Source organism: Haliotis cracherodii, unplaced genomic scaffold (assembly GCF_022045235.1).
Source record: "Haliotis cracherodii isolate W230 unplaced genomic scaffold, xgHalCrac1.p SCAF_2, whole genome shotgun sequence".
NCBI lineage: Eukaryota > Metazoa > Mollusca > Gastropoda > Lepetellida > Haliotidae > Haliotis > Haliotis cracherodii.
Genome location: NW_027266275.1, coordinates 7239565 through 7267200, shown reverse-complemented (window position 1 = coordinate 7267200; position 27636 = coordinate 7239565). Strand labels below are relative to the sequence as shown.

Genomic DNA, 27636 nt, shown 5'->3' with positions numbered 1-27636 from the left:
GTCGCTGAAGACCCATTCTTCCCCGGATCTTCATGGGTCCTGTTATACATGTAATGGGCAGATACAGCTTTTTTGAAAAGGGGTGTGTGCACAATTAAGATCTATTTATTGTCTTTGGTGGTAATTTAGACATAAATAAAGATTTTTTTCGAAATAAAAAGAGGGGGGGGGGGGGGGGGGGGCACCCCTTCTCTGTATCCACCCATGGATGTTATATATGTATCAGGTTGACACTTTTGTGGTCTCTTGTTGAAGGTCTCTTCATATTCTTTACAAGACAGGTATACAGTATCAATTCAGTTTACCTTGGTCAAATCAACAGTAACAGAGCTCTAAATTGAAAACACAGTATGTTTATCTCCCCATTGGTCTTCCACTTCCTACACATGTTGGCTTCTACTTACAGGATACAAACAAGACCTTATCATCCTCACCATATCAATGATGTGACCTAGGAGCGCCTTTAACATGTACCAGAACACACATCAATCGTATTCCGAGAGCATTTGACCAATCAACAAGTATTCACTCATCACTTGACAACACTTCAATGTGGAGTTCAAATAATATTCCGAGTTGGCATTTGATGAAAATTGGGTCACATGACTGTGAACTGACATTTATAAGTGTGTTAAAGACACAGTTTCATGTACATTTAGCACATGAATGTATTTCAGAAATAATGTGAACATTTTATACATATCGACAATTTTGGGAACCCTCTAGTCATGCTTGTGTTCAAATGTACATATTAAACCAAAGTTGATAATTACTTTTTAGCCATGTTAGATATAATCATGATAATAGATATAATCTTGAAACAAATGTATTTGAAAAGTCCATGACAGTATATCTAACTCGTGGAAATCTGATCTGATGCTTGTTAAAAATAGCCAACTAACAGGATCAGGTGGTCAGGTTAGCTGCATGTCATCTTATCCTAATTGTGTATATCAAAGCTCATGTAAATATAGTCAATCACTGGATTGTCTGGTCCAGACTCGATTATTTATAGACCACCGCGATATAGCTGGAATATTGCCGAGCGCAGCGTGAAACAACAAACAAACAAAACAGAATATCTTTCACTTGAACGAGCAATCCTTGTGAACCAACAGAAGGAATGCACACCAAAATGACTGACTCAGAGCCTAGTCTGACCCTGCTGACAGTCAACAGCGTTCTGCAACACTTATGAATCAACTGCAACACATATTTGATAATACGTTCACCTTTAAATGATCACTCAATTTCAGCAATCATGATTTAATAGATAATGGACACACTGCTCAGCATGCTCAGTGTCAGTGACGACATTCAGAGATGATTTCCCTTCAACGTTGATTGTGTACCTGATGTCAGAGTGAGTGAGTGAGTTGAATTTAACGCCGCTTTTAACAGTATTCCAGTTATATCACGGCGTGTCAGCTTAATGTGGGAGGAAAGCTCGAAGTGATGCAAGTCTCAGACGTTTACCACACCGGTGAAACCCACGAGACGGGTATGGTGCTGACAAACCTAGAAACATAATCGGGGCGAACCGGGATTCGAACCCACAATCATAGGTTTCTGGCGTGCCTAAGGGACGCAACTCTGCACAGCGAATCGCGGCGCCTTAGACGACTGGGCCACCCGTGCCCCCCACTTGATGTCAGAGCTTCACAGTGTGCTGTAAATTCTGTGAGACCTCACTGCAATATAACAAAATCACAAGAAAGGACTTTCTCTTTGCGAGGGTTCATTGAAGTGTGAAATGTCATCAACAGACATTGGTTTTACCATTGCTTTGAACAGTATTACGATCATATCATGGCATGTACAGTCCATGTAGAGTCTATACTGCCCCTTGAGCATGGTGAGGGTATATACTGCCACTTGAGCATGGCGAGGGTCTATCCTGCTCCTTGAGCATGGTGTGGGTCTATACTGCCCCTTGAGCATGGTGAGGGTCTATACTGCCCCTTTGAGCATGGCGAGGGTCTATACTGCCCCTTGAGCATGGCGAGGGTCTGTACTGCCCCTTGAGCATGGTACGGGTCTATACTGCCCCTTGAGCATGGTGTGGGTCTATACTGCCCCCTTAAGCATGGTGAGGGTCTATACTGCCCCTTGAGCATGGTGAGGGTCTATACTGCCCCTTTGAGCATGGTGTGGGTCTATACTGCCCCTTTGAGCATGGTGAGGGTCTATACTGCCCCTTTGAGCATGGCGAGGGTCTATACTGTCCCTTGAGCATGGTGAGGGTCTATACTGCCCCTTGAGCATAGTGAGGGTCTATACTGCCCCTTGAGCATGGTGAGGGTCTATACTGCCCCTTGAGCATAGTGAGGGTCTATACTGCCACTTGAGTATAGTGAGCATCACAAGGATGTAAAACAGATGGATAGTTCACACAAATCATACTTGAGAGGCTTAGCTGTTGAACAGACTGGGTCTCTTTGATCTGCTTGACATATTATATCAATATTGCAGGGATCTTTCATTTAAACTCATGTTTATTCATAGCATAATAATAGGCATGCATAAAACTCTTTTCTCACATAAATGTCACTGAGGAAGTATATTTCTTTTGATCATATTTATATCATTTCCAGTTTTCTGTGATCTTCAGTTACATCCTGTTAAACATTGTCAGTATATCAAAGTTTGCACAATGAGACACGTCTGTCATAAAAATGAAATACTGGAATAAATTTAAAAGCCCTTTCAACATGTGTCTGGTGATAATATTGTGTGAAAAGTCATTAGTTCCATAACATGTTTATGCAGGAGAGATTGTGTTGCATACACAAAGTTTTACTGCCCCCTCCCAAAGTGAGGCAGCATATCTAGATTGTGTGGTAATTACATCAAGTTTCACCTGGAGTGAGACGTCAGCAGCCTTTGTATGACTGTGTGTGCACAGTGCAAATACAGGACGTCAGTCTCACATGGCAGCAACATAAATAACCACGTCAACATTCACAGAGATGTTTGATCATGACAAAAGTCAAGGACTTTCACATGATAAATAATGAACGCAGGTAAACAAATTGTTTACGTCATTGTGTAAGTTTGGATTTCATATATAGATGTGCATTCTTAAGGTGCATTTGGTTTCTGAAACAGATTAACTATGAAGATACATCTAGAGACGTTTTTCCCATGTTCTTCACCAAACTAAATAAAGTAAATCTTTATGTACTCAGTTAAATCAACATAGCACTTCACATATTGAAGACATCATTCAACATGTTTGAGACTATATATCATTCAAAATATTTAAGACAATATATCATTTAACATGTTTAAAACAACACATCATTTCAACATGTTTGAGACAACATATCATTTCAACATGTTTGAGACAACATATCATTTCAACATGTTTGAGACAACATATCATTTCAACATGTTTAAGACAATATATCATTTCAACATGTTTGAAACAACATATCATTTCAACATGTTTGAAACAACATATCATTTCAACATGTTTAAAACAACATATCATTTTAGATTGAGGTGTGGTGGTCATGATGGGGTGGTGGGTGGTCATGATGGGGTGGTGGGTGGTCATGATGGGGTGGTGGGTGGTCATGATGGGGTGATGATGGGATCATGATGGGGTGGTGGGTGTTCATGATGGGGTGGTGGGTGGTCATGATGGGGTGGTGGGTGTTCATGTTTGGGTGGTGGGTGGTCATGATGGGGTGATGATGGGGTCATGATGGTGTGGTGGGTGTTCATGATGGGGTGGCGGGTGGTCATGTTTGTGTGGTGGGTGGTCATGATGGGGCGATGGGTGGTCATGATGGTGTGGTGGGTGTTCATGATGGTGTGGTGGGTGTTCATGATGGGGTGGTGGGTGGTCATGATGGGGTTTTGTTCAAGCATTACTGTCCAACATTGTGCAATAAAGTTGGGTCAAGCCAAAATATATCTCTATAATTCCAGACTTGTTTGGCAAGAGTAGAAGCTGGACTCCATTGCCTTGGGAAGATGCTGACCCTTTCATACCATTTAGAAAAACGTAATGGTAATTATTACTGTCCAAGTCAGAGAAAGACATACTGGTAATTATTACTGGTAAAGTCAGAGAAAAGTTTACTGGCAATTACTTTAAGGTAAGTCACAGAAAGACCTACTGGTAATTAGTATTGAAAAAGTCAGTGTGTTAGTTTTTATTTAACGCCACATTCAGTAATATTCCAGCTATATGTCTGCAGCCAGTAAACAATCAAGTCTGGGCCAGGCAATCCAGTGATTAAGATTATGAGCAAAGATTTTACACGTCAGGGTATGATAGTCAGAGGAAAACTTACTTACTGATAATTATTGATAAAGCTATCAAATATTCAGAAGTGACATGTTTTCATGTTAAGTCAAAATAGACTCCACGAGAGAAGGATATTTCAAGATTTTGCCAAGAATGTGACCTTTACCCTTTTGACATTAAACATGGAAAAGGGTCATCATTGTCTTTAGAGTCTTTAGAGACCAAAATTTGGTATTTATCAACTGGGCAACCAAATAGGTTTACCAAATCAATGTAACATGTCAAAATTTCTTCAGCATGTTCAGTGTTGATGTTGACATTAGTATATAGAGTTTTGCCTATATACAACATGCTCGATATCTGTCACATTGCATTGGTGATTCTTCTGGTTCAAGTTTTGTTGAAGGTATACAGAGATTTCAAATAGAGGAATGCAGATCTACAAAGTATATCATTCATAACAGTTCATAAATACCCCCTTTGGCTATCTGTATTTAAATGGCAGGGACTGTGATCCATAACTGAAGCAGTAAAGGCCACAGATACTGTCCTCAATACATCAGGTGTTGGAAGACATGAAAGAGACGGTCATACTGCAAATACCCTACCCGTCTTGATCGGTGTCACACCTCTGTCTAGTGGATAGAGAGGTCAAGGTCGGTGGTTTGGTCCCTGGCCACGTCATACCAAAAGATTACCAACAGATGGCACTTGTTACCATGCCTCACTCATTTCATGTTTTTAAGTGCAACAAAATTTGCATTTATATTCTGATTACCTATGTTTACTCCTTAAGAACTTTAATTACTTCATATACGGTAGTTGACAAGCAAGAATCCTGTAGTTAACCATTCATCATTCTCACACCTTCATTGAAAGGTCTACACAGTCATGGTAGTTAGGCTGCCAATCACGATCTAAAGTCAGGGTGACATACATCTAGACAAAGCTACAACAGGTAGATGCGCACGCAATTCTTTACCTAATGTCATGGTGTATTACCATGCCAGTTAATACTTGTTTATATCAAAAAGGGTGACAAATGCAAAAACAGGCCGAAATTGAATTTCTACACAGAGTTATGGGAATTGAATTGCCGCATAGGCAAGAGGCAACCCTGATTGATTACAAGGTGGAGATTAAAATCTGTTTTCTGTTGGTATTACTGACTCGTAAGCATGATGTCTGCCAACATGGCTAAGGGTAGTATGAACAAACCCGAAGTTCCAGAAACAAATGTTGTACTGGTAAACATAAGAATGCTAATTCCACCGATCTTATTTCATAAATTTTAGAAACAGTCCAAAGGCATCTATTTTGTTTTTATTTGTTGTTTAAAGCCGAACTCAACAGAAGACCTATTCTACCCCGGATCTTCATGGGTCACAAGCACATATAACTCTCATGATTGAATGAGTCAGTATTGAAGCCACTATTCCAGAAAGACAACCCTGGTGGACACAAAGACACGTGGATTTTGCACGTCATAACTGTTAGTTGAATCCAACCAAGGACTTCACTGTGATCAGTGAACACTAAAGTTTGACCTAGGTTCCCCAACACTCTGCAGACAAAATCTATTCAGCTGACATGACATGGCAACATTTAGGACATCTGACTGTAAACAATGATTAAGTTGTATTTCGATTACCATACACAGAAAGGTCCTTACATCCAATTTGCAAGAAGAATAAAAATATTTAAAAAACACTTTTATTTTACAAAATGTTCTTGAAGCATAAATATTTATGATTGTTCATCATTACCATTTTGTCAACTTGAACATATTGAAGAGGGAAGTTGTGGGTAAATAGTAGCCAACTGTGGCCAAGCAGAAGCCAGCCCGGGGACATCATTCCCTGTCATCATCTTCTTTGTTGTGACACTCGGCCACAGTGACTAACATCCTCATCAATTACCCTGACATAAGTACCACCATCCATAAAGATTATCATCTACACATTCTCCGAATAGTCAGGGGAGGTGCTTCAAGATCATATTGCTCAAAGTGTTAGAGAGTAGGGAATCTAGGGGTCATCAAGCTCTTCTACAATACTAGGATTGAGATACCCCCTAAACTTTCAACCACTGCCCTTATGTATATAAGTTTTGTGGTTTTGTCGGGCCAGAACTTTTAAAGAAAATATTACCAGTACATAAAAAGTGTAAGAGACACATTGAGATAATTTAGGAAATTACCTGTTTATTAATATTAGTGTTTGTTCTGGAATCTGATCGGCCAGTTTCCATCTTGCAGAAAGCCACACATAAGTCAGATGGCTGGCATGTACTTCATCACTTGCCACATCACAAGTGACTGTGACCTTTAGTCACCATCCTCAGCATCTGCCGATGGGCACAAGATCTACCTGTCACCACATTCAGGTAAATTCCAGCCAGACTGGAAAGTCGAATGAATTGCCCATCTGGTTAAAAAGTTGCCAGTCCAGACAATGCTCTCCATACAGGAATTCAACAGTCTTGCATTGCAATATACACAATGTGTGTCAGTATGGCTTTATGCTGCTTTAGCAATATTCCAGCAATATCACGGCTGGGGACACCGGAAAATGGGCTTCACACATTGTATCCAGATCTTTGGCATGATGAGCCAGCGATTTACCCACTAGGCTATCCCGCCCCCATTATTCATTATCCTAACCAACATTTGTCATACCCTGCTCAAAGCCCAAGCTTTTCTTCTAGCATGCTGTGATTGGATGATTTCTGCAATATACCAATTTTGGGTCACTATCTAAATGCCACTCACGATATAAGTTCATATCCTATATTCTATTAACTAAATCTACATAGATGTACAGGTCTTATAATCAAATATGGCTTCATTATGTGAAACCCTTAACAAAATATAATTGTGTACATTCTGTTATTGATGCATGTATATCCAACCGAAACCTGCTACCAGAGAACATATAATAGATTATTATTATATGGTCTCTGCTGCTACTTGCTAGTTTAGAGACCACGTCAGATTATACAGGTATATCTTGCTGGTCAATATGTACACCTGGGATACTCCTGCTATTATGCAATACTCAATTTGATGTAAGCATCAGGTTTCCCTTCCTGCCTTGAATCAATAATGACCCAAATCAGTAGCTAGATTCAACAGTGAGTGAGTGAGTTTGGTTTAACGCTGCTTTGAACAAGGTTACGATACGCTATATACCTCAAAATTCTGATCCAGAACCGATATGTATCTCGATATGCAATGATATAATAATAACAGTACTCTAGTACTCCAGCTTTTATCAAGTTTCAAGACTTCAAGCATGTCAAGATTGGACTTTTCATGATTTTACATTTTACATTACATTTTTAATAAGCTCAAGTTTTACACTGACACGATGTTTTTCCCCATCTTAAAAAAACATTATCAGCTGATCACTGCGAGTAAGTAAGTAAGTTTTGGGAGCCATGCATTACCACGCGATATATCCGAGTTTGCTCTATATCATGTATATAGAAAGGCACAAAAGAGCGGGAATACTGTACTTAAGATTTGGGTTCTGTATTGTGGCGTATCGACAAATAGGCCAACATTGATTGTGTATCGTATCGTGGGTCAAATATCGCGATGCATTGGAATATCGATATATTGTTTCACCCTTACTCTGAATGGTGATTCCAAATTTCGCAGACACCCCAGTTTGCAGACAGCTTAAACAAACAAAAGACAAGGTTGAGAAAACAACCTAAAACGTTGCGAGTTTAATTCAAACCGAGTATATAGCAATATCCCTGCAATGTCATGGCGGGGGACACCAGAAACTGGCTTCACACATTTTATACATGTGGGGAATCAAACCCAGGTCTCCGGTCTGACTTGTAACAACTCACTGATTTTTAATATCCTACACAAAACCAGAATTGCTTTGTTATAGCTGTATCTGATGTTTATGTACATATCTAAGATAGCTACGCCATAATGCGCAAAGAACAATGAAGAACAAAGTGTGGTTTATTTCACGATAAAACATTGTTCTATCATGAGATCATTTCTGGATATTTGAACATGCGCTTGCAAAATAAGGATAAGGATTTATGGATGCGCTTGCAAATTGATGATGTTTTAAATTGGAAGATGTTATTTTCTAGCGGGATATGTCTACTGAGATGTTCGCCATAGATGTAGCAGGGCACCAAGGATGATGCAATGGCTGAATGATCACATTCAAATGTGGGAGAGATATGATAATCTGTTTTGGAAGAAAAGGTTCACAGAATGGACGTGATAATTGTGAGAATATCCGGGAAATACCAAACGTAACCCCCCTGTCCATGGAATGGACTTATCCACCAAGTCATCATTATTTAAATAGAAGTAAATATTTTTCAAGCTTATACATTTTATTAACTCCGTTAACTGGCTGTACAAAATGTTGATATCTCGAAAAACTCCCTACAGTGATTTATTGTATTATAAACAACTCACACTTGTCATTTATTTTTTAAAAATAAGAAATGTGTTATTAAAACATTAAAAATTGCCAGTCACTGCCTATTTCCATCAATCATATTGCATGTAACATTTGGCATATAATCCCTGAAAGTTTACAATAGAACTACTTTTTAACATCAAACAAATCAAATATGTCAGGTATCTATGCCTGAGTCATAGCCCAGAAACATGATAAGAACATTCATCACAAATATCCATGCGATCCAAAAGAGAGCAACATTATAATTTAAACCAGACTTTTTTAAAACTTTATTTACAAATCTGCTGGCTCCCAAAATAAGAAATGTGAAAAAATAAATAAATGAAAAGCAGTAGTTTTTTAATTCCGCTGACCAGAAATAAGTAAAATGTTAAAAAACAACAACTCATTTTCTGTAGCTATCAATGTAAATAAATTATTTAAAATGCTTTTATCGTGATGATTAATACCTGTTATTTATTATAATTTATCTTAAAAACTTCAAAACACAACAAATGATGACAAATTGTGAAAAAGGAAATATAAATAATAATTGAAATTGAATGTTACACAAATTTTAAAAATTTACTGACTTGGCTTTTGAGGCCAAAAGTCTGTAAACCAATGTTCTGGCCTTATCATGTCTATATCCTCATAATCATAAGCATCTTGCATTCATAAAATTATAGCTGAGCATATCCGACTTTGTCTGTCAGTCTCACTGCACATGTCATAAACAATGACACATATCACATTTGAAGCTCTCAATAGATCATGTAACCATGGTAACACAGCAATAGACTTACTGTTTCCACATGGGTAACCCATCATGGTTGATGTGGTTTGTTTGAACGAATTGATCAAGTAGTTATGACAGTCCATCTGTGTATGAGAGCATCTTCGTTCTGGGCAACCCCGTCCAATAATCTTTTTACCAAAGGCAAAACACTGCTCATCCATGTTGTGAAGATGTCTGGTCCAGCAACCATCGTAACAACAGAGGTTGATGCTTAATGTATACGTAACATTGCTTATCTGAATCTTTGTGTTCATGCTACCTCATGTAACATTTGGAAAGTCGGTGATCTGCACAAGTTGAGCAGACCTACTGCTTGTGGGTATTCCTTATTTGACATTCATTTCAGAAAACTTTCAGGAAGATCAACATCCTCAAGAGTGAGAAGTGAAATTCCCTACAACAGTATGATATGCAAAGACTACTTTCATGATGTTTATGAGATAGCAGTACACAATTTCAAAGCTTATACAGTTGTTATACAGCTTCTTGACCCATTTTAGCTTTGGGGTTGGCACTTGAATTTGTGTGGTGATGCATTAATTCCACGATTTACAGTCTGTAGAACAATATTGACCTTTACAGACAAGTAGAGGGACGGTGGGGTAGCCTAGTAGTTAAAGCGTTCATTCGTCGCACCGAAGACCCGGGTTCAATTCCCCACCTGGGTACAATGTGTGAAGCCCATTTTCTGGTGTTGCTTGAATATTGCTAAAAGCGGCTTAAAACCTAGCTCACTCAATCACTGACAGGTAGATGCCAAAGATAAGAATGGTAGAAATATTTGTTTCCCTAACCATGTTAACAAACAATCCACTAAAAATAACAAGATTTATATATTTAAATCATGTGTAATCACATGAATATATTTCATAATTTGTTTATCACATCTGCAATGTTACTGCAATGTGTGACAATTATTAAACACACGTCTGATAATTACGTTAGTTTCAATGTGTTCATTACAGGCGGTGGGGTAGCCTAGTGGTTCAAGTGTTTGCCTATAAGATTGACCATATGTCAACACCAAGGTTTGATTCCCCACATGGGTACTAGGGCTGCAACGAATACGCTACAAGGCGAATACGATATGTATCACAAATATACGGTAAAGAAAATGAATATTTATTCACGAATACAGTTGATGTATTATTTATTATATTCAGTGAAACAATAACAAAATAAATGTTTTGACCATGTTGACAGTGTTAATGATTATTATTATATTATACATTTATATACTGCACTTATCCAGGTACTTAGTATCTTCTAAAATGCGACAATGACTAGCGACCACATTATTGTCAAATTAAATATATAACAGTGTTGTCTTTGAAGAAATCTACTTAATCTAATTAATTCTTGCGGATATTGCTAGTTAAAAAACTCATTTAATTTTTTTTAAATATTGGATTCTTGTGTCCACGAATAATGAATTCAATTCATGAAGGGATACAATTCGATTCACCGAATACACAAGTGAATCGTAACAGCCCTGATGGGTACCTGTATGGCATGCAAGCTGTTGCCTTGTTACATTCTTGTAGGGTCTTATATCACACTTGAAACAAGGACCTGATATTTTTTCCAATTAAACACAGCTGTTCATCCAAAACTCACACTATGCAAAATCATAACATAACCAGCAATTGTCTATTGCAATTTGCTAAAAATGCTTGACCAATATATTGCCTTATGAGTTTCAAAATAAATTGTTCCATATAAAGAATATTTTCACTAAATTACAAAAAGATCATTATAATTTTTTTTCTTTTTATACTTGCTATTTTGTAAAAGGCAGGTGGGTATATTATCTGTAAAACTAGAAGAAGAAAATTACTTAGTTTTGTCTATTCAACAAGAATTCTCTCATAATTTTCCCCTTGGGAAGTGTAATTATCACTTTAATTAATAATCCTTGATTAAGCACATATTAAGCCGCAGTAATGTTGCTTTGTACAAATCATGGAGTATGCCAAAGAGACACAGATTTCTTCAAGATGGCAATTGAAGATACGTAAAAATGTTTCTCAAACAAGGCCGAACAATACAACTGTGGATTGTTTCTTGCTAAATGTCTACTTGATAAATGTCACAAAACATGGCAGTATTGTAGGACACAGGACAGGTTGCTCAAAAATATTAAACTAAGCCCCATGTTCCTACTTCACACTTTACACATAACATCAAGTGCCGAAGCAGTGTTTGTTTTCGAGCACTTTCCATTTACACAAGCCCTTATATGATTTTGCAGGTGGACTTAAAAAGATATTTCCCAGACTGCAGAGGCATTTAACATTTAAATCATTACATGCAATAATGTTAGCATTAGACTTTGTGTGTGTTTATTCCTAGTCTTGTGGTCAGATTTCCTGGTGATTTATCTCAACACTTTGATGTAGCTTTTTGTGATCAGGAACGTTCCATTAACTCAAGCTGGTCTTCTTTAAACAAACAGTACAGGTGGGTGTGTAATCAAACAAGGTCAACCACGTTTAGTTTTTGTGCTTGAAACTGGAATTTGTGGTGACTGAAGTCGAGGTGACCAGAATTTACAAATGGCCGCATCCAGGAGAGAATCACACAGCATTCACTCACTCACATATTAAATACAAGACAATAAGGCTGAAATTCTGTTTGTTTGATTTTTTAAAGGACATTTTGTGCAGAAATATGTCTTTACCAACAGAACTAATTTTGCAATACAAGCACATTGCAATCAGAACTGTTACCATGGTAACCAAGGTAACACATTGTTCTACAGCTGTACCTTTAGGTGTTCAGTTCATTATATTGTGTACATTTTAAAGAGAATTCTTGTGGGAATAATTGAAAAACATTATAAGGCAATACATAGCAAAGCAACATGTATCACATATCACAACTATTGAGATATGGATTAGCGTTAAAATATTTCATACACAATTTCTAGACATGCTAGAGGCAAAAGTTTCCAGGAAGACTTATCATCTAACTTTCATATTATAATTCACATCAATACTTTTACTGCAGAGTCACAAACAGTGTTGTAAAGGGAACAAGCATTAAATACTCATAACCCCCGCCAATATAACATGTCTGGTTGTGTGCAATGCATTAGCTCCTACGTTGTAAATGGCGTAACTGCAGCACTAAAAAGGTTATTACTGGTGTTGTTTTGCCATATGCAGTTTATAATATAATACGTATGTATTTGTAATGAGTTGTGTAATTACTTAAACAATAATCAGAGAAGTAAGGGAGTTCTTACTTTACTTAAGAGATCATTAAGAGCAGGGGTCACCATGAGGTGTACTGAGAAGTACAGCACCAATCATCTCATGATCTGAGTAGTAGACTGGAGTCTGGAATGCTACAGCACTGGCATGATCAGTAAACAACAAGTCCAGTGTAGCTCCAAGACAGTGAGTTGGAAAGTGAATGAGTTGAGTAATTTTCCACACATTAAAGAAGTCTCCAAGTTTCAGTTTTTCACTTAGATCCACGTTGAAATCCCGAGTAACTGGGACATGTTCACATTTAGCTGCTTGGAGAGGTCCTGAAGTTTCTGCATGAAATGAGTAAGTGATTGTGACAACCGTGTCATGAACCTTTTGGAGGAACATACACTCAAGCAATGCAGAACTTGCCAACAAGAAAGGAAATGTATTCAAGACTGCGAGTTGACATTACATCACATAGCTGGACACTGTTCTTGAAACTTGTTGAAACATACACAGCAATACCATGTGTAGTGTCTCCTGGATAGACTTGATCATTGATGTGGGTTTTTGTGAAACACAAAACATCAAGCACACCAACAAACTTACACTGCGAGGAGGTAGGCTGGTTCGGGTGCCACTGTTCATGTTACCACCATGCACTGTGATGAAGTATACATCTCAATTAGGTAATTATGGTAACGGTTCTCAGACAACCCTACGTAGATGTTTTTGTAGAATAAGTAAACGGTTTCCGAGTTATGCTCCTGCTAAGGAAACATTCGTAAAAACTCCCAAACTATCAAAAGGCACCAGTTTAGCACTAGGCCTATTTATATGCCAAGTTTGGAAGAAATATTGTACGGTTTTCAAGATCTGCTCCGGAAACGAGAACTACTGCCATTTTCCGTCTAAGTAAAAGTCGTTGCCAGGGAAAGTCAATTTTTAAAAAAATGTTAAAATACCAAACTATCAACAAAAGGCACCCGTTCACCACTAGACCTATCTATGTGCCAAGTTTGGTGAAGAAATATTGTACGTTGTTCAAGATCTGCTCCGGAAATGAGGACTACTGCCATTTTCCGTCTACCGGTAAGTAAAAGTCGTTTGGTTAAGATATCTCTCATGTTTTTTCTGTTCTGCTCTGAAAACGAAATGTGACGGACGGATGGATGGAAGGATAAAAAGATGGAAAGACGGACGAACGGCACCCATTCCTATATAATTATATAATAAAGATTCTGGAGACCATGGTGACGGTAAATTTTGCAGCAGACAGAATATTTTTGTGCCGTTGCTCCATCACCAAGACACATATCCCTATGTTATGGGTTTTCTGACACTTCAGAAACATACATAGTTTTCTCGCTAATCACACGAACAACTGTAAAACATCTCCCACACTTATAAAAGGCAACTTTATCTTAAAAATAAGCTATCATCCGTGTATTTACCATGTCTAGGTGACACCACACCCTTTGCTATTTCGCGAGTAACTGTGATAAACACAGACAACTGAAACTGTATGATGTCCAAAAACATAAAATCCAACGCTATATTATTTTCTGTAAGGAGAGGCTACGGACAACTGGAGGGGAAAGAGAGGGAAAGTCACCACTCATTATTTTCAGGACACTCTTTAAAAAAGCTACTTTGTGTGTGCTAAATCTAAGGCAAACATATTTTTTCAAATAATTTCTAGAACAAATTATTTCTTTCAATCCCTGTCACTCCTCATGCCCAAGAACATCCCTGTCACTCCACATACCCAAGAACATCCCTGACACCCCACATACCCAAGAACATCCCTGACACTCCACATGCCCAAGAACATCCCTGTCACTCCACATGCCCAAGAACATCCCTGTCACTCCACATACCCAAGAACATCCCTGACACCCCACATACCCAAGAACATCCCTGACACTCCACATGCCCAAGAACATCCCTGTCACTCCACATGCCCAAGAACATCCCTGTCACTCCACATGCCCAAGAACATCCCTGTCACTCCACATGCCCAAGAATATCCCTGTCACTCCACATGCCAAGGAACATCCCTGTCACTCCACATGCCCAAGAACATCCCTGACACTCCACATGCCCAAGAACATCCCTGTCACTCCACATACCCAAGAACATCCCTGACACCCCACATACCCAAGAACATCCCTGACACTCCACATGCCCAAGAACATCCCTGTCACTCCACATGCCCAAGAACATCCCTGTCACTCCACATGCCCAAGAATATCCCTGTCACTCCACATGCCCAAGAATATCCCTGTCACTCCACATGCCAAGGAACATCCCTGTCACTCCACATGCCCAAGAATATCCCTGTCACTCCACATGCCCAAGAACATCCCTGACACTCCACATGCCCAAGAACATCCCTGTTCCCCACATGCCCAAGAATATCCCTGCCTCCCACATGCCCAAGAACATCCCTGTCCCCCACATGCCCAAGAACATCCCTGTCACTCCACATGCCCAAGAACATCCCTGTCACTCCACATGCCCAGAACATCCCTGACACTCCACATCCCTGCTCCCCATCCCATATACCCAAGAATATCCCTGCCTCCCACATGCCCAAGAATACCCCTGTCCCCCACATGCCCAAGAATACAAGAATATCCCTGTCACTCCTCAAGACTATCCCATGCTCATGTGTGTTGTTTATGGCATGATATGGTACATCGTAGACCAACCAACTCTCCTTCACAAGCAGGCACATCTGTGCACCACTGGTTCGTTGACACAGCAAACATGTCTAAATATAACATGATTCCTACAGCATGCACTCAGAAACCATGGCCTGCTGTGCACGAACTCGCCATCACCCTGCAACATCTTGTCAGTGCAAGTGGGGGAAATAATAGTAACTCAAATATTCAAAGAGAAAGTAGTAACACGGTTTTAGCATCACTAATATAACTAATCACTATGTAGTAAACATGTTGGGTCAAAGGAAATTAATTCTTACATTTTCATACCTGTCCATCTCACTACCAAACACTCTGCCATCACTTGACTGTCCCAAAGTACCTACAGGCAAACAAAATGTTTGTTCCCTACCTTCTTCGTGTTCTTTACTTGATGAAATACTTGATAAATGCAATAAAAAGATAAACACAGCCCTAATAGCATTCATGCATGGTGCAAATCACACCAGTCAGCATATGCTGTACTCAGACGACCTCAATGTTTGTTAATATTTAATTTTTAAATCCTCTCCTCCATGTCTTAAATATTTGGATGAAAGGTAATACAATTGAAACATCATACTGAACATGTGCATTCTAAAATTATTTTATTTTGATGAATTGATTCAAAATAAAATATTTTTTGGCTGCACAGAAATATAACTGTGACCTGTGTAATAATGTGTGGACCTCTGCACATGTTGCTGTGGACATGTTAGATTGTTGCTGGAAGACATCTTGTTCCCTTAGTGTGTTCAGCACTGGCTGAATAATAATTATGTTCCATCAAACCATAACCAGGTGCTAATATACAACGCAAAAGAAGTAAAAGAACATCGGATACTTTCATATTACTATAGTGCATTTTCCATGCCCAATGATAATATGAAAGAATTGAGTGTTCTTTAACTTCCTTTGAGTACCAGGTTGTATATTTTCAATGTTGGCTGACCATACTTGAATCCAGAGGCACAGTTAACCAGGGACTTAACTAGAATTCTAAACTAACTACCCTTGGCCATGTTGGCAGGCAAATTGGGGGAAAGTATCATTATTCTGTTCAAAACCGGATTTTATACAAGCTCTTAAAATTCTTACAAATCTGAGGTACAAGTGTATTTTAACATTGCAATAATGTGAAAACAAGCAGTGAAGCCTCTCCCTCTTCATGGTCCTGTTGTCAGTGATAGACAGTTACCTCTACACAGTAGGGCTGGGACGAGTCCAACTTTACTACCCAGGTACCCACCCCCCTGTTACCCACCCCTACCCGGGTACCCATCCCCCTGTTACCTGACCCTACCCGGGTACCCGCTGTAGGTCTCAAGAGATGGGTAAAACATGTTTGATTGGGAATAGATTGACCATAGCCCTGGCAAAATGAATTTAGATACACGTATAATCCGATCTGGTCATGCATACACTGATGTTGACTGATGTTTTATCATAATGCAAACATATAAAGTCAGAAGGAATGTGTGCAAAGTCAGAAAGAAATGAGAACATTTATCACTTATAGTGTAACCATAGAGTTCTAGATAATTCTTGCCATTAAACAATATAATCACGTGACTAACCACGGGTCCGGGTAGTCCTGTGGGTACCCGGGTCCTGCTCAGTACCCACCCGACCTGGGTACCTGAGTTACCCATCCCAACCCTACTATACTGCCATAATATTAGCTATAACTATCTTAATATGGACTGAGAAATTTGTAATTCGAACTTGGGAATTTTTACTGCCATTTGCTCCAGACTTGGGGAAGAATATCTGCCTCTGAGCAGAACTAAATATCCTCCTGTTACATTTATATAATCAGAAATTCAATAAGTGGTTGGGTAGACATAAGATAAACGTATAACAACACTATTTTGGTGATAAATTTTCATATGCATGAATTGTGACATCGCTAAATACACCCCTCCTTTACCAGGAAGCTGTATCTGCACTTGGTGACAATCGCATGGGTTCAGCTCGGTACATTGTCTGAACTGTTTTCAGACTAATTGGGAGATCACAAACCGACATGGGACACAGTGTGGGCATTGAAGACCCAGCTTTATACATCAGCTCTGCACATACTCCTTGACCATTGTTAACATACTTGGAAGACACTATTGAAAACACAGTTCAGATGCAGAATATTCAAACATCTCGTATGAAATATATTTAGGATACTAGACAATCCTTACCCACTGAAAATGGCAAAACCATACCTAAAATTGATACATACCCGATTAGGAGCATTCATACTTTATTTGAATGAGTCAAAATTTGGATGACCCATACACAAACCTAGATGGTTCGTACACAAATTTGGAGGACCCACACCTATATATTTTCACATTTGTTGCACTTTTAACAAGTCAGTATTAAAACAAGATTTCAAAACCGGATTGCGTTAACCATGCAGTATAGACCTTAAAGACCAAAAAAATAAATATTTGTAAGCTTATTCACACTAGGTTCACATATTCTCACTTACATTGTGGGCACTATTAATTAAATACACTTTCATAGCAATTGTTACCAACTGATTAATAGCAATATTTTCACACATTCAAACACTTTGAGTACTCTTACTTCAATACACCCCATACAATCATTCATTATATATTTCAAACATTCAATTCACTCACTATGTTGATTGGGATAATTGGGGACTATCCCTGACACTGAGAACCAATTAGAATATTCAGTGTCCTACACAAATGGCCATGTCCGTGTAGTTTTAGTATTAAACTACTGAGTCCATGGAAGTCCGCCAGTGTAACAAGAAGTTGACACACTCAGGGATTGGACTACTCATGTGTTGTTATATGCAACACACAATGAAAGAAGTCTTACTAGAAAACATGTTTCATCAATTTTTTGTGGTAGAGCTGATACTTTTCAGAAGCGATTGGAAGTTCAGTAAACTACTTTTATAACAAACACATTTATAACATGTATAAGGAACTGACGGCTATAACAAACTGTTTTTTGGTCCCGTCCATTTCCTGTATATATGCTGCATATATGCTCGTAACGAACTACGGTTATAACGACCCAAAATTAGTGGTCTCTTCAAGATCGTAGTTTACTGTACTAAAAAGATTGTTTCGGGAATATAAATTATTATATCATAATAACATCACAGTCACCACAGCATCTATAGTGTCAAATATCATTTCCGGGTCTTTGCTTCAGATAACAGAAGCAAAAATTGTTTAAAATCATATCAATTTTCATTGCTTACAAATACAGGTTTTTTTACAAGTCATCCACCTGATCAGGTATGGGCAGGTATTGGCTATCAAACATTTGTGTATGAGTCCGTAAAAATATACAAAGTATGGATATCCTGGGTACGGATTTCCAGTTCCCTGTGTTATGTTTATTTTGGATTCAGAGAGACCAGTTTTTAAATTCGATGAACCTGACCTAAACATGTTTAAAGTACAAGGAGTAAATTTATTAAAAAAGTGTTGTGTTTGATTGAAAATATACTTATTCTGGACTTCTTTTAGGTCGTTGAACCAAGTAATCTTTATTTCAAGAGCTGTATCTACATATAAAGGCTATAGGCACTATGTCAGATTTTAACTAAACATGTCATGTTTGCATTTGTTGTACTTCAGGTAATAACATATGTTATGATATATGATAACGTCCAATATCATCCATATGGTATATGGAAATGTGAACCTGATTATTGCTGTGACAGCAGTCCTTCCCATGTTAAACACAATTAAGTCCCTCTAGGCTAACTTCATCATGTCTATACGTTCTTGAAAAATTAACAGTATCAAAAGCATTCATCATTCTGACTATGAGAAGTTCAAGACCATGACGACTGCTGATTAAATTCCTCAATTGTCATGTTTTTCAGACTTTATTCTTCAGTTTATCTTTTCGTCCTGCTTATTTTCATTTTTTCAATGATGATCATTTATAAATATACAAAGAATGGCATTTGACCAATATAAGAAAATATTAATGATTATGTAAGAATGGTGAAACTCTTGAATATCTTAAATTTTAATCAAATGTGTTGAAATTTACCAATATACAAATATAAGGAAGATAATATATGCATGTAAACTTCTTTATTATGAGGAACACAACGTTTCGGAGTATATGCTTTGGAGTAAGCATATATACTCCGAAAGGTTGTGTTCCTCATAATAAAGAAGTTGACATCCATATATTCTCTTCCTTATGTGTATCACTTTTAAATGCCTTTCAAAGACCTAATATACACAGATACAACATCTTTAAAACCTATCAACAGAATATATAAAAGATGTTGAAAATATATCATTTGTCCACTGTTCACAAAAGTGTTCATTAGTGTGCATAAAAAATATTCTGATGATAATAAAGTTGTTATTTTTAATCTTATATTGGAGTGTTAGTGGACTTAATTTACCAAAGAAGCTCATGTCTTCGTCTTTGCCACCAACCCTGCTCAACAGACCTTACATCAAGTCATAACATAATTACAATTTTATTACTGAGATTTCATGACATCTGCACGATTGTGTTTTCATGCTAATATTTTCACTCAAAGTAGTAAAACTAAGTATACCTAATACAGAATTTCACGTGTACTCAAATCACATTAATTAAAAACAACAATCAAAACTTAATAACAAGAAAAAAGTAAATAATGTGAATGGAGCATATGTTAAAAAAGTTGTAAACTCTGTAAACACGAGTGCCAGCAAGCCATGGACAGTCAGGTAATGAGATCTGTTAGACCTTACCTGTGCAGAAATACTGCAATGTGAAGGTGTCCCGTTCAGACCTGGTCAACAGGTTTCCATCCCAGATAAGCACCTAATATCCGATCACTAGAGATGTGTGGTAAAGATAAGAACGACTGCGCGAGACCAGGAGAAAGCTGCAATTATCGACGGGGTAAGTTCGGCCGCTACGACTTCACATGTAATGTAAACATCCACAGACGCTGGAAAGGCAGTTTTTCCGTTTCACAGGTAACACCCTCCTCAGGTGTGCCAGAATGTTCAACGTTGCACGACTTGCCCACTAACATATATCATATAACAAGCCCGGTTGGCAAAGTGTTTGAAAGATGTACGCACTTTGACACAGTTAACAGTCCGTGACAGACCATGTATTTACAGCGGAGTGACATATACACCTGACTGGCCTGTCAAAGTTACCTGTGACACAATTTACAACGCCCCCTGGTCGCCTATTACAAAAGGGAGGTAACAAATCTAGTTACCGATAAACCAGTCAACGGCTGGTTTTAAAGGGCACCATTAACTAGAAGTACAACGCGCCGATTTCGAACTACGCGTTGTGGTTTTAATGAGTTAAAATAAAAGAGCATTCCTTTAGGTGAGCATGTTGATAGGTGATAACTGTTACGGCGTGATGGCGCGGACGTCACTGAAAGCAAAATAACTGCCAAAGCTTAATGAGTGAGTGAGGTGCGTTTTTCTCCGCTTAGCAACATTCCAGAAATGTATTTGTTTCTTTGTTTGTAGTTTAACGCCGCACTCAACAATATTCCAGCTATATGACGACGGTCTGTAAATAATCGAGACAGGACCAGACAATCCAGTCAGTGACATCACGAGCACTGAATTACATAATGCTGATACGATGACATGCACCAACCAATTCACCGAGCCTGACCACCCGATCCCTTTAGTCGCCTCTTACGACAAGTATGGGTTGATGAAGACCAATTCTGGCACAGTTTATCACGGGTCCATTCCAGAAATGAGCTTCACACATAGTAGTTATGTGGGGAATCGAACCCGGGACTTCGTCATGACGAGTGAATGCTTTAACCACTAGGCTACCCCAAGCATATTTTAAATGTGGGTCTACCTTTAGAATTCAGTATTTCAAAGTCACAATATTTTGATCTTGACATGAGTTTCAGTCAGGTGGATCATCTGCATCACAAAGACAGTCGACCGTTTAAATAAAGTACGCCATTCTTCGTACAATACGCTGTGTGCTCAGCACTCAATATATGACAACGCGTATATATAGGAGGCTCCGTGTTTGGTGTTGCTATTTATTCCCAGTTTAATTATATTAGTAATTCATACAGGGATATCACAAAATCGGTTTTTATATATCAATACATACTTAATGATTATAAACTCTAATTCGTGATAATAAATATTTCATATTTATTAATATTTTATAGCCGTAACATGGCATTATTTATTAATATTTTATACAGTTAAATAACGAACACACATTAATACGGCACCTCACACTATTTGATAAATATTCCCGATCGGGCTCGCTACTCTTTTTTTCTGATACTGTATAATGAAAAACACAACACTATTTTCTCTCAATAACCGACCTTGAGCTTTTTCAAACGCATATGCCATGTTACGGCATCGCAACACTCGACTGATGTGATGGCGACGGAGAGATGATCCTATATTCCCGTTATTGTCTAAAGCAAGCATGCAAACAAATGTAGTTTTAATCTGGGGATCGTGTCACTGACGCATTTTGTTGAAACACCCACGTTCGTTTCCTTAAAAAGTAAGAAGTATAAACTACGTGCAGCGATTTGGGAGTTTTGAGAGAGACTGAACATTATTTTAACTTTTCTCTTTGAAAACACGTTTACTCAGGAGATTCAACATGTCTGGTGACCAATGTATTGTTTGTAAAGCCTGCAGCAATATTTTCTGGAACAAAATTATTTTAGACAGGAAATCCCAAGCCCCCAATAATATCAAATGATCGGTCCTTCAGTCATGAGGGTAACAAGTCACCCACCTCACCCTACTTAGACCCCCTGTGCTTGATCTGTACCCCCAAACTGACCCCTGCAGCATCAAAGGAAGGCAAGGACAACGTCTACGGTTGTTACCTGTCAATCACCACCACGTGGGTGGAGAGAAGAGCTGGCGTTATTGGCAATTGTTTAGACATTATTTGTTCAGTGCTGTAATCAGATACCCATGTGGAAAAGACGGTCTGTCATGTGGCTGTCACGAACCATGGAGCATTCAGCCAGCTGTTGAACAAAAAATTGGATCATCGTATCAGTTGTCCCAGGTCTATTGCTTTCATTAGTTACAGTAGATAGAGGTTATCACGCGAGTGTGTTTGGGGATGGTAAATATCCTGCATTAGGAATACATAGTGTTTATTCCTAATACAGGATATTTACCATCCCCAAACACACAAGCGTTATAACCTCTTTATCAATGTCTTTTTTCAATTTAGCTGTGCTTGAAAATCGCTTCCCCTCACTCACAAACATTACCTAAACATTGCGAGTTTTCCTTGAATGCGCGCATTAATATTTATTACGTCAGAGGGTAAATGATGTGTAAGTCGGACAGTGACAGTAGCCAATATTGTTCCAACTGAAATCTGTTTCTTACAGTGGCGAAGCAACATATACGCAAAACAACAATTGTTTTAACTTGCCTTTCGCGGCAATCCATCGGTCTGTCCGCGAGAGTAACTGGTCTTTGTCAAAGGGAAACTACTCTAACCCTAGCCACGTTCAGAGGTTGTTAGACTGGTTCCCGTTCGTTCCTGCGACAGACTGGAACTTTGATTGGAAAGCGGAAGTGCAGCTACACCAAGCGGTAAGCTGGGCCCCGTCTCCAATTTGTCACCACTCGTCCCTTTCCATAACCTGCAAAAGACTCGCCCCCTTATCGATGAATGTTATGTGCGAAAATACGACAAACCAATCAGAATGCGGGCATGATTTCATGTTCTTCGTCAAAGAATCCATCAGAAATCAGTTTTGATTTTACATGTCTTACATCTAAAAATATACCCAAGACACAGTTACATGTGTTCACCCATACTGTATAATTCCGCATGTCCCGATGTGCTTTAAATTGCATCTGAAATATAATATATATTTAGGTATGCCCGTTTTCGCTAAGACGGAACCCGGTCGCAAAAATGGCCATGAGAGGGGCACGAGTCGCTATTCGGCTTGTCCCGGAATAACACGAGTTGGTCACGAATGACGTTGTTGCCAAAACTTATAAAATGCCTTAGTTACGTAGCAGTTCGACACTGATTTTCAGTATATTAGACTTTTCTTTTGATAATTGTAGCTATTATCCCTGTAGTTTATCCAGATTCACGATAGTTAATTCAGACTCGATCGCCGAATGACAAGTGCGACGCCCTGAACACTAAAAATAGTCCCTACTTGACCTTTGATATTTGCATCTCTATCCGCATATGACCCCAACAGATATCGTTTTTATCCGTTGGCTTTATCCTGCCGAGAAACCTACCCATTATATGATAAAATCGGTTATCAGTGTCCAGTTGTAGCTACTTGTTTGGCACCCCTGAAGATCCGGGTTAGAATTGATCTTAAGCAACCCATGCTGGTCGTAAGAGGCGACTAACGGGATCAGGTGGCCAGGCTCGCTGACTTGGTTGATGGATGTCATCGTATGTCAATTGCGTAAATAGATCCTCATGTCAATCACTGGATTGTCTTGTGCAGACCCGATTATTTACAGACCGTCGGCATATAGCTGGAATATTGCGGAGTGCGGCGTTTAACAACAAATAAACATTATTGTTTTGAGTAACCATGTACGTTTCGCTTCTTGTGCCCGATCCATTTATCTTCTGACAATACGTTAAACTAATATTTAAAAAAACCTGAAACAAACAACAACTTGTATCAAGTATTGATATGACTCAAATACAGCGAAAAACCCTTTGTGCTGACCCTGTTAGCCCCGTTAGGAAACATTATCTGGTGTTAGGTTTTAATGTCCTTCTAATGTCTTTCTTAGTGCTCAGTGACCCTTTCAGTCCATCCATCGCAACCACTATCTGTATCCATCTATGTGTTCTTTATTGGTAGAAGCCATATGTCCTGTACGCTCAACAAAGGAGGATATGTCACATTTTGAGATCATTCATAACCATACGGCTCGACTGTGGTCCAACACCATCACCTGGTACGGTATTCATAAGACAAAGTCAGTAAGAAAAATAAATATGGAACACTTAACTTGCAACTATACGACTGTGATATTCTATCCCTCGGGGATTCCGGGTCAGAATGAGTTTCGAGTATAACCTCAGACTTGTGTAAGTTGAAAGGGAATCACCCGGTGAAGATTCGGGTTAGCATTGGTTTTCAGAAACCCATGCTTGCCGTTAGAGGCGAGTGGTTTTCAGGCTCGCTGACTTGGTTGATGCATATTATCGTATCCCAAATGCGTAGATCGTTCATGATGTCGATCACTGGATTGTCTGTTCCAGACTAGATTATTTACAGACCGCCGTCATATAGCTGGGATATTGCAGAGTGCGGCGCTAAACAACACTCATATAACATGGGAATCTGGAGATCGATTGTGTAAATGGGTTGTATGGCATCGTGCCAAGATGGCGTCGACCGTACTCATGCTTTCATCCACTGGTTTGCCTACAGTCAAGAGTCGACCACTTTAGGGTCCGCCGTGTGAAAGATGGAATATCACAAACTCGGCTTTTAACAACATTCAGTCCTTGGTAAGTTGGTAAATCATTCGCTCTCTATATAACGGCGATTTACTGAACATACTGGATACTTATGGGTGAGTGATTGAATGTTTATTTTGTGCTGCATTCAACTATATCACAGCGAACTTGAACAATGATCCACACTATCACATCAGGTGTGGTGCATTTTTTAAAAGACAGCAATTTATATTTCCAGATTTTTTCGTGTTCTTGTGGAGCTTGTGTAATTCGTCAAAGAATGATTTTTCTTGTTCCCTAGGAGTAACCCTCACCCAACCCCCCTACCCTCCCAACGCACTGTCTCAAAAATCAGTGCGTCTCAATAATGTCGACGATACGTTAGTCTCTAAACTTGAATACACATGTTTCTCGGGTACCTTTGACTCAAAAGTGAGGAAGGAGATAGGACTTAAAAAGTAATTTTATAAATTGAAAATATGAATTGGAAGGAAGGAACAGTTTTGATTTCATTGTCGTGTGTGGTCATTTTAATATATAATATAATCTATTTCTTATAACGCGGGATATTTGAAACTATTTATATTTTGGCAATATATCTGACGAACGAATGATTTAAACTGATGCGCTTTTCCCAAGAAACATTTCGTTTTTGAGTCTCACACAGAAGTTCATGCATCGGCGTATCTGTTCGCAGACATTATATATATTACAAGCCCGCCATGGTGTCTATAAAGTCAACACGACTCATGCACCAATGCGTCCGGCTCGTGCTGAGTTTTCATCTGTGTAACACGATATTCCAAAACAATAATTGCATCCTTTTCTATATAAAAAAAAATGCTTCAGAACGAAGATCGCTCTACGGCGCATGGCTTTGTAATACTTAATAATGCGGTCATGCGTCGGCTGGTTTCAGATCAGTTTGAAGATCATTTAGTAGATCGGTGTGTATAAGGGGCTCGGGCATAGGTTATGGGTGTGAAAAGCCGGATACGTTTGATGTTCATGTGTTTGATGTGTATATATATGATGGATGCATTGTGGGGTGTGTTTAGAGTGCTGCTCTGTGCGACACGTGGAGATATCGTTCACATACGTATTTCCCCCTTGCTATACAATGTTTTGGCATTAGTATTAGTTTAGTTTTAGTGTCTACTTTTTAACATCACTTACGTGTATAATGGCCATATTTGTATTTTAGTGCATCATAGGCCATGTTGGCCGGACATAATACGTTAATAGATGTGATGTGTAATTATATTTGGATGTACATCGTGTGACACGAGACGAAAGTAATCTCCCTCCTCCTCTTCTTCCTCTGTGTTTGGTGGATGCATTATGAGGCGGTCTTAGAACGCTGCGCTATGTGTCATGAGGATGCCGTTCACATACGTCGTATGATTTTTCTTGTTATATTTTAAGACCTCCTCGAAAACAAAAGTCAGTAGGTCAGGGACCCGTTGGTTATTTTCGCCTTTCCTATCGATTGGCATGCACGGCTTGTTAGACAAAAGTAAGAGAGGTTTTATTTTCTGACTGAATAACCAAGAGGTTAACATCAGGTACTTTGGTCTACGCGAACCCCTCTTTATCAGTTTTGCAAAATACTAGTATTAGATACTTGAAGGTTAGGCTTGGATGAGTTATTCAATTTCCTGGGTTTGGAGACCTTTTCTGTGCACAATAAACGAAACGTTCTTTCATCCTTATTACATAAACTTATGTGTTTTTGCAACACATACATACGTGTGACAGTTCTTATGACTTTCAGCTTTATGTTGTTAAAAGCGGCGTTAAACCCAACTCACTCACCCGGCTTTATGTTATTATTTGAATTCGGCGAATAATGTATTCTTATTCATTCTTTTAAGGTATTTTTGCAATTAATACACACAAAAGGGGAGCAACAACTTCACTACCTCTTTCCAGTACGAAAATGCATCATAGCTAAGCAAAATGAATACGTTGTATCACTTCTGATACAAGACTACTGGGTAATACCCACCATTCACGTTCTGTAAGAATGTTGTTTGTTTCTTTCAGTTTTTGTTAACCCTTGATTCGTGTTTAACATGTTGTGCAAGTCCTTAAAATCTTCATTTAGAGCCAGTGCCTAGTAATACACAAGTACCACGTGGCATACACTTGTAGCAAACAATCTTATTAAAACCAGATCTTAGTGCTCGCTATACCTCCACATGAGTAACTGTAGCGAGCACTAAGATCTGATTTTAATGAGATTGTTGTAGCAGGGACATCTCATATTATTACCTGATGAAGGAGTAAGCATATAGAGTCTACTCCGAAACGTTGTGTTCCTAATAATAAAGAAGTTGACATCCATTTTTTCTCTTCCTTATCTCATATCAACTCACACACTCACTCTCACAACCACACTCACTGTGTTTATGTTGCGTAAATTCGCGTACAGGGTTTTATGTTTAAGATAAATGCAAAAAGAGTAAAAACGCCCCTTAATATCAAATATACTAATCGCGTTGATTGGACATGTTTTCAATAAACCTATCAATTCAATAAAGTTCTACTCTTCAGCCAAAAAACCGCAAACAATTGTTTTCCGAAGTTTACATTCTTTTCTTTTTTAACATTTGGGGCTGAATATTGATATCGTTTTCTTAGTTCTTCAAGACAAACATCTCTTCTGTTTGTTTTTTTAAAGGAGGATGAGCCGCAGTGGTGGCAGCGATGTTACCGCGAGTGTAACGAATGTGTCACGCGCTGGGAAGGAGCTTGCTTGAAGGGAAGTAACTCT

The 27636-nt window shown here is 38.7% G+C and overlaps 1 protein-coding gene across 1 annotated transcript in view; it reads right to left on the bottom strand.

Moving 5' to 3' along the window:
- Positions 1-20562, bottom strand: part of LOC139469654 (Ig-like and fibronectin type-III domain-containing protein 2) — a 76238-nt gene extending 55676 nt beyond the window's left edge. Inside the window, exon 1 of the mRNA XM_071251884.1 lies at positions 20153-20562. The gene's annotated coding sequence lies outside the window, so the exon portion shown is untranslated. The remainder of the gene's footprint in view (positions 1-20152) is intronic.
- Positions 20563-27636: the final 7074 nt, after the last annotated feature.